General features: G+C 34.9%; 1 pseudogene; it reads left to right on the top strand.

Annotated features, from left to right (window-relative positions):
- Positions 1–1996: 1996 nt before the first annotated feature.
- On the top strand, positions 1997–6220 carry LOC129883660 (probable indole-3-pyruvate monooxygenase YUCCA10; annotated as a pseudogene).
- Positions 6221–12669: the final 6449 nt, after the last annotated feature.

The raw sequence follows: 12669 nt of genomic DNA, 5'->3' as shown, positions 1-12669 counted from the left end.
CAAACACTCAATAGAATTTATAGATAACTCAAGAACTCAACTCATGGAACCTCAAACTCAATCAACTCAACTCAATAAAGATGTAGGCCATGAGGATGAACTCAATTCAACGCTATGAGTAGCCTTACATACTTGGAATGAAGATTATCTCACCGAAAATCAAAGACCTAGCTTGAAGATCTTGAATCTTAGCTTTTCTTCTCCTTTCACATCTCTTCTCTCAAAAGCTCTAGGGGTGAATGAGAAGAAAACACCCCTAGGATACTGATAAGGGGCGGATTCTAGCCCTAAAACGTAGTGGGTTAGGTGGGGAAAGGTGGGGAAAAGACCAAAAAAAACCTCCCAAAAATTGAAAATGGCCAGAAATTTGAACTAGGGTGGAACAAGTCCGCGTCGCGGAGTTTTTCCCCCATAGTTTATTTTTTTCTGAAATTTAATTTGAACCAAGATTTGCCAAGTTCGCGACGCGGACTGGTCACGCACCCTTCTGTTAACTAGAAATACCTTTTTACTCCAAACTCCACAAAATGTAATCTTGGTGGAATTGGAAAGAAGATTTAAAGACCTTTAATTTGATGGGTCATGGGCCACCTAACACTTTATGTATTGAGAGATATGGTCGTTTGAAGTTGACCCTTATACGGTCTCATACGAAAACTTAGCTGATAGAAATTCTTTGGGCTTGACTCGATGTTAGAGATCCCTTATGACCCTAAACCACATCTAATACTCTTCAAATACTTAGGAATTGATCCTAAATCATATATACAATTAGAAGTCATTCAGTTCAAGTCTATATGCATATGAAGAATGGTTCGAGTCTTGGTGAAAAACAATTCGGGTGTTACATATGGATGAGGGGGAATTGAAGTTATAGAGTTAAAACACTTAGAGCCCGTTTGGATGGGCTTTAAGTTGGTCAAACCAACTTAGAAGCCCCTTTTTAGTTTTTTAGACGGTTTGTCTAATGCTAACTTTAAGCCATAAAGTTCTTAAAGTTAGTCAAAAATGAAAAGTTAGGATTTCTAACTTTTTTTTTCTAACTGCTTAAAGCCATTTTGTTTGACCATAGAAATTACTTTTATATCCCTTATATTTTAACTAAATTCCCAGACTACCCTTTTTATTCGTTTAACCCTAATATTCAAAACTTATTTTCAACGTAAGCACTTTTATCCAAACACTCAACTGCTTATTTATAAAAATAACTTTCGGGACCAATCCCTCGCGATCGTGGGACCTGCAGACACCAAAAATACAGCAACAATTTTAGCCCACTTTCAAACTTTTGAATGGACCCTCGAAATTCATTTGGAACCCCGTGCATACAGACCATATATGTTATTCTACTAAATTGATATTTCGGACTCAATGAAACTATCGGAACATGGATTCAAGGTCTTTTTGACCTTAAACTCGCGAAGGTGGAAATAAACACACATAACGCCTTAATAGGCCTAAATAAGCTCGGGTCCTCTAAAAATCAACCAAGACCTCACCTAGGCCTAAAATCATCTCTCAAATCCAATGAAATCGTCACAAATTCATTTTGAGTGTCTGAATTCTGGATGTTGACCAAATTCAACTCTAAGGCTAAATTCTCGCCAATTTCTAACTTAGGACCTCAATTCCATAATACAACTCCAAATATGAACCCGACAACTCTCTTAGAACTTCCCATAATTTTCACATTTCAAAGTTAATGGAATCGCCGGAATCCCATCTCGAGACTCGAAACTCCAAAACATATCGAAAACCACTATTTAACAACTTAAGCCTTTTAAAACTCAAAACTTCCCATAATTACAACTTTTCAAAGAATTCCAAAAACCAACATCATAAACTGATCAAATAAGACTCGGGGTAACTATCGGGAGGTGTAAAATGGTAATTTCACGCAAATTTCCAAAAATTACCAACTGGGTCATTACAATAAATTAAGTTCTTAAATGTGAATGTATCCTCCTAAACGAACAGTAGATTTCTTTGACCGATCTTTTTGAAGGTGAAATTTAAGAGACTCTTTTGAGCGTAAAATTGACGCAACATCTTTTGAGCGTAAAATTGACGCAGCATCTTACAATAAATTAAGTACTTAAATGCACTCTAGCGGGGTGTGTCTTAAAGTGCTCATTTTTGGTGAATTTAAAGGACAAAACTGATAAGGATTGAAAATTTCAATGGTGAAATTATTCATTCAAGTGAGTATAAATCAGGTGAAAAGTATGAAGAAAAAGAAGTATTGGTTGTTGGATCTGGAAATTCTGGTATGGAAATTGCTTTTGATCTTTCAAAATCCATTGATCTACCTCTAGGGGTTGTCAATGAAATCCTCTTAAGGCTTTGCGATTCAGGTTTGTTTCAAAAATTCCAATGGTTAATTTTGCAAAGGAAGAAGTTGAAGTTGTTGTAGTTGGAGCTGATCCATCAAGTATAGTTATTTGAACAAATTGGGCATCAAAAATGTTATGTTAGAAAAAGAAGATTGCTGTGGCTATTTTTGGAAAAAAAAGACTTATGATAGACTTCACTTGCATTTATCTAAAGATTTTTGTTCATTGCCTTTTATGCTACATGCAACTTCCTCAACAAAGTATTTGCCAAAAAATGAATTTATTTAATACTTAGATGAGTATGTTGAGGATTTCAACATCAAACCAAAACTCCAAAGTTGTGTTGAATTAGCCTTTTTCAACAATGAAGAGAAGAAATGGAATGTCAAATCAAGAAAAGTGGCGAGGGGAGTAGTGGAATTGTATGCTTGTGATTTCTTGGTTTTGGCTACTGGTGAAAACAATGAAGGCCATATTCCAAAAGTGGGAGGGCTTGAAAATTGCAAAGGGGAAAAAATTCATTCAAGTGAGTATAAATCAGGTGAAAAGTACGAAGAAAAAAAAAGTACTAGTTGTTGGATCTGGAAATTTTGGTATGGAAATTGCTTTTGATCTTTCAAAATCTATTGTTCAGTCAGCAAGCTAAGGTCATCATTGAAAGTTTCTTAAGGCTTCCAGTGAAAGCCCTCTTGAAATTCAGGTCTGTTTCAAAATCCTGGCTTAATTGAATCTCTATTCATGAATTCGGGTTTGTTTGTGAATGGGAAGCTTCATTGGATTAGTAAAATTACTTCTCAGGATCTTCGTTCTTATAATGATTGGGACATTGTTCTATTGATCTGGATAAACCCTGCTACGGAGAAGGAGATCCTAACTTCACACCATTCTTGGGAGCGTTAAGAAGTGATCTTTATGAAGTTTGTCGCTTAATATTTGTGGTATTCCATGGATAATGCCCTTTATGTAATGAACGAAAATAACAGATGTTTTGATGAAATAGTTTTCCCATGTACACAAACTAAATATATATATATATGCTTGCAGGAATTAGCTTTTTGGTGCAAATTAAAGAATGGAGCATATTCTCTTTAGGCTTAGCCTACTTTATATGTTTGTAGATCTGTACTGTCTCTCTGCTCTTTTGCAGAGGAAGTACATGGATGCATATAAAGTTCAATTTTGAAGGGCAACCGCACTTTATTGGTTACTTGTTTTCTATTTTAATTTTCTTCTGTGTCGTATGCTTAATATGTTGATGTTCTATCTATTAGATGAAGGAAAGCAATGGAGCAACAACAAATTAAGTTGTCTCTGTGTGATCTAGATCACGTGTTTGAGCCGTGTTATCAATCATTGACGTTTGTGTTAGGGTGCGTCCCATCAATGTTTGGGTTAGGGCAGACTGCCTACATTACACTCCATTGAGCCTTTTTTTTTTCTATTTGTTCTAGCATGAACATCATATTTTGGGAAAAGATTTGTTAGGACAAACAAAACCTTAACAAAATGATAAAAGCTTCAAGCAAAAGAGTAAAAATAACACCATCAATGACGGTATGTAGCGTGTGCAATGTGTGGATTAAATGTACGTCATAAGTTTGTTTCAAGCAAAACACAAAATTCAAATAGAGAGAGATAAAATAACAGGTTATCCACCGCATTTCCAAAGTTTGCTCCACTATCCCTTTGAGAACTTTGGGGATTGTCCAAGTCGATAAAAATAAATTAAAGTTATAGAGTAATCGAGCGACTTGAATCTCCTAAAGAAAAAGTTAAATATTTCGCTCAATAACCTGAAAAATTGTTCTTTTTTTAATTGTACTTGTACTTTCACCAACATATACAAATATGAGGATTGATTTATCATGTGGTCACTCCGCTAATAGTTATTATATTAGAAAGTCATCTTTCTTCATGATTCTAATTTTCTGGAAGAAAGAAAATGAATTTCTAATATAATGAATTAATAACTATTAATTAGTTGAGTGACTATCCAAAAAAATCTAAGACACGGATAAAACGACAAAAATTATACTTTGGGTTTAGGCGGTCAATAACTTTAGTCAAATTCAATTAAGTTTTTGTAATTTAGTCAAATTCAATTGAATTGTTGCAATCTGTCTCCATTTGAATCTGCAAAATTCAGTTACAACCACGTTTTAGCTTAAGCTAAAGATAACTTTCAATTAAACGCTTTCACATCTATCAAAGAATACGAAAATCAAACTCAGATTTTGTTGCAATAAGAAAAAATAGAAAAAAGAAAATTACTTTTTACACTCAAAATAAAATTATGGAAGCAAACAACTTATCAATATTTGCATTCAAACTCAGATTTTGTTGCAATAATCGCCATTTCCATCAATTAGTACAAATATCTACAACCTTATCTCTAACATTACATAGAAAAATTAAAATAGCATATGTCTGTATCTAGAGATTGAAAACTTAATAATTTAAATTTAGATCTCAACATTTTCAGAAAAATGAAACATTGAGATAGCAGTTTCGTATTTTATCCTTGTGATGACAATAATTTGAAATGTATTTAAATTATGTAATTAACAACGTAAAAAAAATTACGACACTAATAGCTAGCGTACATATATAGTTTAATGTTTATAATTTTACATGGTTACCTACTAATGTTTTATAAAAATTTATCTGCGGCAATTACCTTATAATAATTGACATGATTTGGTACTTCTTTTTTAATATCGTCAGAGCATAAAACTTAAAGTCATAAATATGTAAATTATAGTTCATGATGTTCTCCCAAAGAGCTATAATTTTTCTATAGTTAGATGATGTAAGTTCTCCATATATGCACAACCACTTATATTTTTTTTATTAATATGGTTGTTAATTCAAAAGGATCTAATTTATTTTTTCCTAATGTTTTTGCAGGTTCATGTTGTAACAAGGGAGATGGTGCATATTGGAAAGTTGTTGCTAGAATATCTACCAATATCTTTGGTTGATACTGTAATTGCAAAGTATGCAAAGTTTAAACTTGGAAATTTGGTAGAATTTGGAATACCACAACCAGAAGAAGGCCCATTTTATGTTAAAATTTCAAAAGGTACATCTCCAGTAATTGATGTTGGTGCCATTGACAAGATTAAACTTGGATAGATTAAGGTATGATTCTATTTTTTTCATTCTATTGTAAGAAGTATGATCATGTGAAAAAATAGATGGCTTGAGTTGCTCTGAGGGCTTTGGTCTAATGGTAAGAGCATAACCTGTGATGTGTATTACTTTGACGCACGTCACGAGTTTGAATTTGATTACACCCAAAAACCTAATAGAAGAGTACAAATACATGCTCATTATCATGGGCAGCACTGAGACCGTTATAGTTACATAATGGATAGAATTCAATAATTTTGGCTAAAACACTATATTTGTGTTAAAAGTTCATCTAATATGCATTAATAATCTATTATAAAAAAAATTAAAAAAGGAAATGCCACTTGATTTTTTTGTGAAATAACTTTTGGTGAATGCAATAAAGGTACTTCCTGAAATATCATAAATAAAGGAACATTCAATAGTGTTTGACAATGGAAAAGAACATCAATTTGATGCAATCAATTTTGCTACTGGATACAAGAATGTTGCTACAAAATGGCTAAAGGTACGTATTGCAAATTATCAGTTTGTTCTTTTTTTATTCTAATTTTGAGTCTTGATATTGTTTCATTTGCTTGTAAATATCATGGGTGGATAAGTTTTTCTCGTAAGTTTTTCTGGTTACTAATTTCACTTACTATAAGTTCACTATCATTGTCTAAAATATGTACAATTATTTTTTTGGTATCCAGGATTATAGCTCTATATTTCTTGATGATGGAACATTGATAAATGAATTTCCCAATCATTAGAAAGGAGAGTATGGACTCTCAAAGTTCAAGGGCTTGCTGGTATCTCAATCAATGGATGCTATAACTATTGTTGATAATATTAAGAATGTCAAAGGAGAGAAAACCTAGACATTCATTATTATATATAGACTATGTTGTTAAATAAATTTGCCACACCCTACAGGATGCTTGTGCATCAGGATTGACTTGTTACTATGTTGTTAAATTCTCCGGACCCTATGTGAATGTAAGATGTTTTGTGCGGCTTGATTTGTTACTATGATGTTAAGTTCAGCTAGAACTTAAAAAACTCGTTTGTTTTAGTCTTTTTTTTGTTGGAATCTAATTTCTATTGTCATAGAAAATTGATGGATCTTTTCTGAACCAATTTCTGAGATTGATCCAGAAAACTTCTTGAATGACATTTTCCAAACTACGATATTCAACCTTCGTTCGTGGATTTTGATACTACTTGTTGTTTCTTATAGCTCCACGCTAGCGGATTTCCTCCTAAAAACACACAGTAGCCCATAGTCGATCAGCGATCATCTATTGAGCTACCCCAATCTGCATCTGAAAATCCTGTTAGCATTTGATGTGTTGCTGGAGAGTAGAGTAGACCATAGTTCAGAGTACCTCGAGCTAACGTAAGATTTTTTTAACAGTTTTCCAGTGATTGTCAATGCAAGAAAGTCAAAAAGGGGGGTTCACATGCACCGTCCAAGAAGAAAACATGTATTTTATGCGTTTCAAAAGTTCTTGCCTCCTTTAGCAACTTTTGACAAGAAAATGCATATTTTACACGAAAACGCGTATTTTACGCGTTTCCAATTTCCTATAAATAGAGGGTCTCTTGCCCTCATTTAGATCATCCCACAAAAATACAATCCAAAAGAGTAAGAACGCAAAGAGAGTTATACACCAAGATAAATATTGTAGTCTTGAGTGTCCTCTTTAGTGAGTTATTCCTTTTACAAGAGAGGTGTTTATTGTTGTTTTCTCCTTGTATTTGAGAGCAGTGTACTCCTATATTATCATATTACATAAGTAATTTCTTGAACGAAAGTAAAATCCTTCCATCCCCGTGGTTTTTCCCCTCTATATGTTTGAGGGGTTTCCACGTAAAATTCTCGTGTCCAATTTATTTTTATTATTTATTATCATATCAAACTTTAGTTGTGGTGCTTTCTCCCCCTAACGGTGCTATCAGAGCTCTCGGTTATTGTGACACCCCGGAATTTTTTTCGCTAAGATTTGAACATTTCTTCACGTGAGTGTAGACTCGGACCGGAGGACTTGAAATTTTTCACATGAGTTAGGATGAGTTCCTAAGTAATTAAAGAGCGTTAGAGGTGATGTGGGGTCATGAAGGACCCCTAGAACCAAATCAAGCCAAAAGATTCGTCGTGGCTAAGTTTGAGGAGGAGTTCGCATGAGGGGTTGGCTTCTAACGACCCTATCTTTTGAAATATGAAGATCTGGGTGACCCACGACCTACCAAATTAAAGGTCGTCGCGTCTTCTTTCCAACGCCACTAAGAATGTATTTTTTGGAGTTCAGAGTCAAAAGATATGACGATCCTAAGATGAACTAGCACAGTAGAGATTTTCAGGCCTGGGTTGCAATTGCTGGAAAACTGGGCTTGGCGACGCAGTGGCGCGACGCGCCACTATCGCACCAGAAACATGCCTCAGTAGTTTAGGCTCTGGCGTGGTGCGCTACTAAAAGGTGTGCAGGGTTTTTTAAGCCAATTTCCAGAACCCAGAAAATATTGGCCTTGGCGCTGTAAGGGCGCGACGCGCCACTATCGCGCCAAGAATGTGCCTCAGTAGTTTGGTCCTTGGCGTGGCACGCCACTACGAGGTGTACAGGTTTTAGGCGTAATCATCCTGGCGCTGCAAGGGCGCGACGCGCCACTACCGCGCCAGGTGCATTTTTAGCCTATTTTCAGAACTTTTGAGGAGGGGTAATTTGGGAACTTACCCAAATTATATATGTATCACCCTAGACCATTTTGGGATCATATTATTGCATCCTCTCTCTCTCTAAAAAAGCCCTAAAATTTTCCCTCTCTTCTTCTTCTTCTTCTTCTTCTCCAAATCCTTCTCCAACAAAGATTGCCTTCAAGAGCTTCAAGAATTCAAGCCTTCCATTGAAGACCTAACATCAAGGTTTCTTCAAAGTCTTCAAACAAGGTATGTAAGGCTAACCTAAAATATGGATTGAGTTCTTCCATATGCCCATAGATGTGTTGGTTAGGAGTTGTGAAAGAATTGCACCTTCTAGAAAGGTTTTCTTGAAAGTTTTCCCTAAACTATGGAATATTTTTAGATATAAATGGTTGATTGATGATTTTAATGACTTGAGTTACTAAATAGTTATTTTTCATATTATTAACTACGAATGTATCTTTGTATATAGATTTATAGGTATTGACGATATTCTTGAGTTGAGTTTTGTTGAGGGTAATGGGTTCATGTTTTATTCACATGAACCCAAGATGAGATTTTATGTCATAAATGTCTTGAGGATGAGATAGATAGTTGTGTGTATATATGTATTGATTGGAATAAAAAGAATGAATTGGCTAGTCAAGAATATCCCTTTGCTTCTATAAAATGAACATAGGACAAAAATAAGGAGATTATAGTAGATGTTTGATGATTGATATGGTGATGATACTTGACAATGTTGTGATAATAATGTTTGATGATGATGTAAATGATAATATATGATGATGATGTGACGATGATATTTTGATGACGATGTGAGTGATGACGTGAATGGTGTTTGTTAAATATGTGTAGAATGATTAATGAAGAGATATATTGAGGAGGATGTTGTGTGATGAAGTGGATTGGAGTCTAATGTGATTTTGTGGTATGTGATGTGTATAATTTGAGTTGATTGAAGTCTTAGGAATATTTTGAGAATAAATTATCTTTTGAGGAGGAGCTTTAAATAAATTATTTGTGAACCTTTTTGCATAAACCATTTACACGCTATTTTGAGTCTAAGGAATCATTAGTTTCATCTTTGATTTAGAAAGGAGTTTAAGTATGAGTTGAGTATGAGGAGCCTTTAAATTAGTTGAGTATTTTTATATTAAAGTATCTATTTTGAGTTTGAGTCGAGGGATTGAAATTATGTTTTAATGTACATAATATTTTCTGCATTCATCGAGTTGAGATTGTACAAGTTTTAAAGAGAAGAGTTTGATGATTTGAGTTGAGTTTTGAAAAGAGTCCAATGAGACTTGCCATTATGACTCGATTGAGTTGAATTGAGGAGAGAGTTGATGAGTTGGCAAGGTTCTAAATGAAACTAGCCGTGAGGGCTTGTTTGAGTTGATTGGATGGAGTTTTATGAGAATTGAGTCGTGGGAGGAGTATCGAGCACCGAATTGGGCAAGAGTATAGTCCATACTCGAACCCAATACCTGTATTGCCAAACGTAGGGGGGATTGAACCGTTAAAGTCGGATGCTTCCCCGAGAGTTTGTCCTGACATTATAGGACTTGGTTGGATTGGATCCATGATTGGTTGATTCGTTCATACCCTGGCAAGGTATGAACGGATGCGGCAACAACGTCGGTTTGTTGTACTTTCACTGGCTCATAAGTGATGGTTGTCGGTTAAGAGAAACTCCCAAATAGGTCTTGATAGTACTCTGAGACAGTTGAGTTGAGTGGTTTATGAGTTGGTCCTGTCTAAACTATTTCTTGTTAGACTTAGGACACTTAAGTGAGTTGTTACATATTTATTGAGTTGAGTCCTTTGAGTTGAATTGTAAAACATTGCATAATTTAATTTGCATATTTACTGAGTTGAGTCCTTTGAGCTGATTGTTGAGTTGATTGTATAGGGTCGGATTGGGTTAGATGATATGTGATTGACTTCAAGCTAACAGTATATGATTGAATTGGATTGAATAATTTGATTGAACTGTATTGTGTATGATTGGATTGGACTGTATGGTATATGATTGGTCTTTGTCTAAAAATGTATTATTACTTTAGACTTATGACGCCTTGTTGAGTCTCTCTTATCTTTCTGATTTGAGATATTTGGACCGCTGCTATTCTTCCTTGAGGTATGTTTCATTCTGTCATATTACATACTCGTACATTCCACGTACTGACGTCCATTTGGACCTGCATCGTTTCATGATGTAGAGATAGGTTTAAGAGATCGTCAATAGGAGCATCATTGAGGATCTATACACACTCAGCGTATTGGTGAGTCCTTCCCTACATTCGGAGGACCGTCGGTGTATTCTTGCATCGAGTTAGCCCTTTTCATTTTGATTTGAGGTAGCCATGAACATGTCATTGGCACCAATTAGATAGTAGTGATAGAGGCTTCATAGACTAGATAGTGTTGGGACGATTGAGTACTTCTATCTTTGAGTTATTCTTGTCAAACTATTTTAATGACAAATATTTTAGTTGATCTGTTGGCCCATGGCCTTAATTCTTCGAGTTGGATGGGTGATTTGAGTTGCCCGCTAAATTATTCTTTATTTTTAAACTTTCCACTGAATGAATGAATGAACGGAGGTGTGATCAGGCTATGTGGTTCGCTTGGGAGCCAGAAATGGTTTCTGAGTGCCGGTTACGTCTAGGGTACCCTCCCGGGGCGTGACAATTATTTTGTCTATTTTATGCGAAGGTACTATGTAACACCCCAGAATTTTTTTCGCAAAGACTCGAACATTCCTTCACGTGTGTGTAGACTCGAACCGAAGGACTTGTAATTTTATATATGAATTAAGATTAATTCCTAATTATTTGAAGTGTGTTAGATATGCTTAGGGGTCATAAGGGATCACTAACACCAAACCGAGTCCAAACAATTCCAATCGATTAAGTTTTCGGATGAGTTAGTATAAGGGTCGACTTCAAACGACCATATCTCTTTTAATATAATGAACTGGGTGTCTCATGACCTACCAAATTAAAGGTCTTTACGTTTTCTTTCCAACGCCACCAAGATTTCAATTTTTGGAGTTCGTAGTCAAAAGTTATAACCCTTTTACTACAGACTAGTACTGCAGGCCTGGACTCTAACTGCAGAAAATTTAGGCTTGGCGCTCCAATGGCGCCCGGCGCCACTATAGCGCCAGAAAACAGCCTCAGTAGTTTGGTCCTTGGCGCGATGCACCACTATTAGGTGTGTAGGGTTTTAAGCCCATTTTGGCTTGGCGCTGCAGTGGCGCGACGCGCCACTATAGCGCCAGCAGGATTTTGCCCAGTTTTCCAGATTTTTTTAGGAAGGGCAAATTGGACTTTTTCCCTAATTATATATACTCTAGCCTTGAACGATTTGGACCATATTTTCAGTCTTGTGCCTCTCTCTAAAAAGCCCTAATCTCCATTCTCCTCTCTCTCAAACATCTCCAACAAGATTTGCCCTCAAAAGCTCAAGGATTCAAGATCTTCAAGTCAAGTCTTGGTTTCCGGTGGGATGATCTTCAATCAAGGTATGTAAGGCTAACCTAAAATATGGAATGAGTTCTTCTATATGCCCATAGATGTGTTAGATAGAAGTTGTGAAAGATTAGAACCTTCTATGAAGGTTTTCTTAAAATTTTCAAAACTATAGAATATTACTAAAATGTGTTAATGATGTTCTTGAGTTGACTTTGTTGAGAGTATGGATTCATGTATTCATTCACATGAACCCAAGATGAGATTTCTTTTTGGTCTTAATTTATCTTGAGGATGAGATTGATGGTTTTTATATATAATAAAAATAATATTATTTTTCATAGTGAAATGAGGTATTCTTTTACACGAGTTTGATGAAATTGATTTTGAGTTATATGAGAATTGGGATAGTTATGAATGTGAATGGCATAAAAAGAAATGAAATATTGGTAGAGCTAGAATGTCACTTTTGTTTCTATAAATGGAATATAGAATTAAATAAGAATTTTAGAGCAAGATGTTTGATAATGATGTGAATGATGATGTTTGATAATGATGTGAATAATGATGTTTGATGATGATGTAAATGGTGATGTTTGATGATGATGTGAGTGATAGTTATCTTTAAACATATGTAGAATGATTGATGAAGAGGTATGTTGATGATGATGCTTGAGGTGAAGTGGATTGGAGTCTAATGTGATTATGTGATATGTGATTTGCATGAATTGATTTGATTGGAGTCTTATGAGCATTTTGAAAATAAAGGATCTTTTGAGAAGGAGTTTTAAATAAATGATTTGTGAACATTTTTGCATAAACTATTTATACATTATTTTGAGTTCAAAGAATGATTATTTTCATCCTTGATTTAAATAGAGTTTAAGCAAGATTTGAGTTTGAAAAGTCTCTTAGTTATCACTTTGAACATGAGTATTTTGAGTATAAATGAGTTGAGTATTTTTACATAAAAATGTCTATTTTGAGTTTGAGTGGAGGAGTTGAAATTATGTTTTAAATGCATCTAATATTTTCTACATTC

The sequence above is a fragment of the Solanum dulcamara genome, chromosome 3, assembly GCF_947179165.1.
Source record: "Solanum dulcamara chromosome 3, daSolDulc1.2, whole genome shotgun sequence".
NCBI lineage: Eukaryota > Viridiplantae > Streptophyta > Magnoliopsida > Solanales > Solanaceae > Solanum > Solanum dulcamara.
This window is presented reverse-complemented; position numbering and strand designations above follow the sequence as displayed.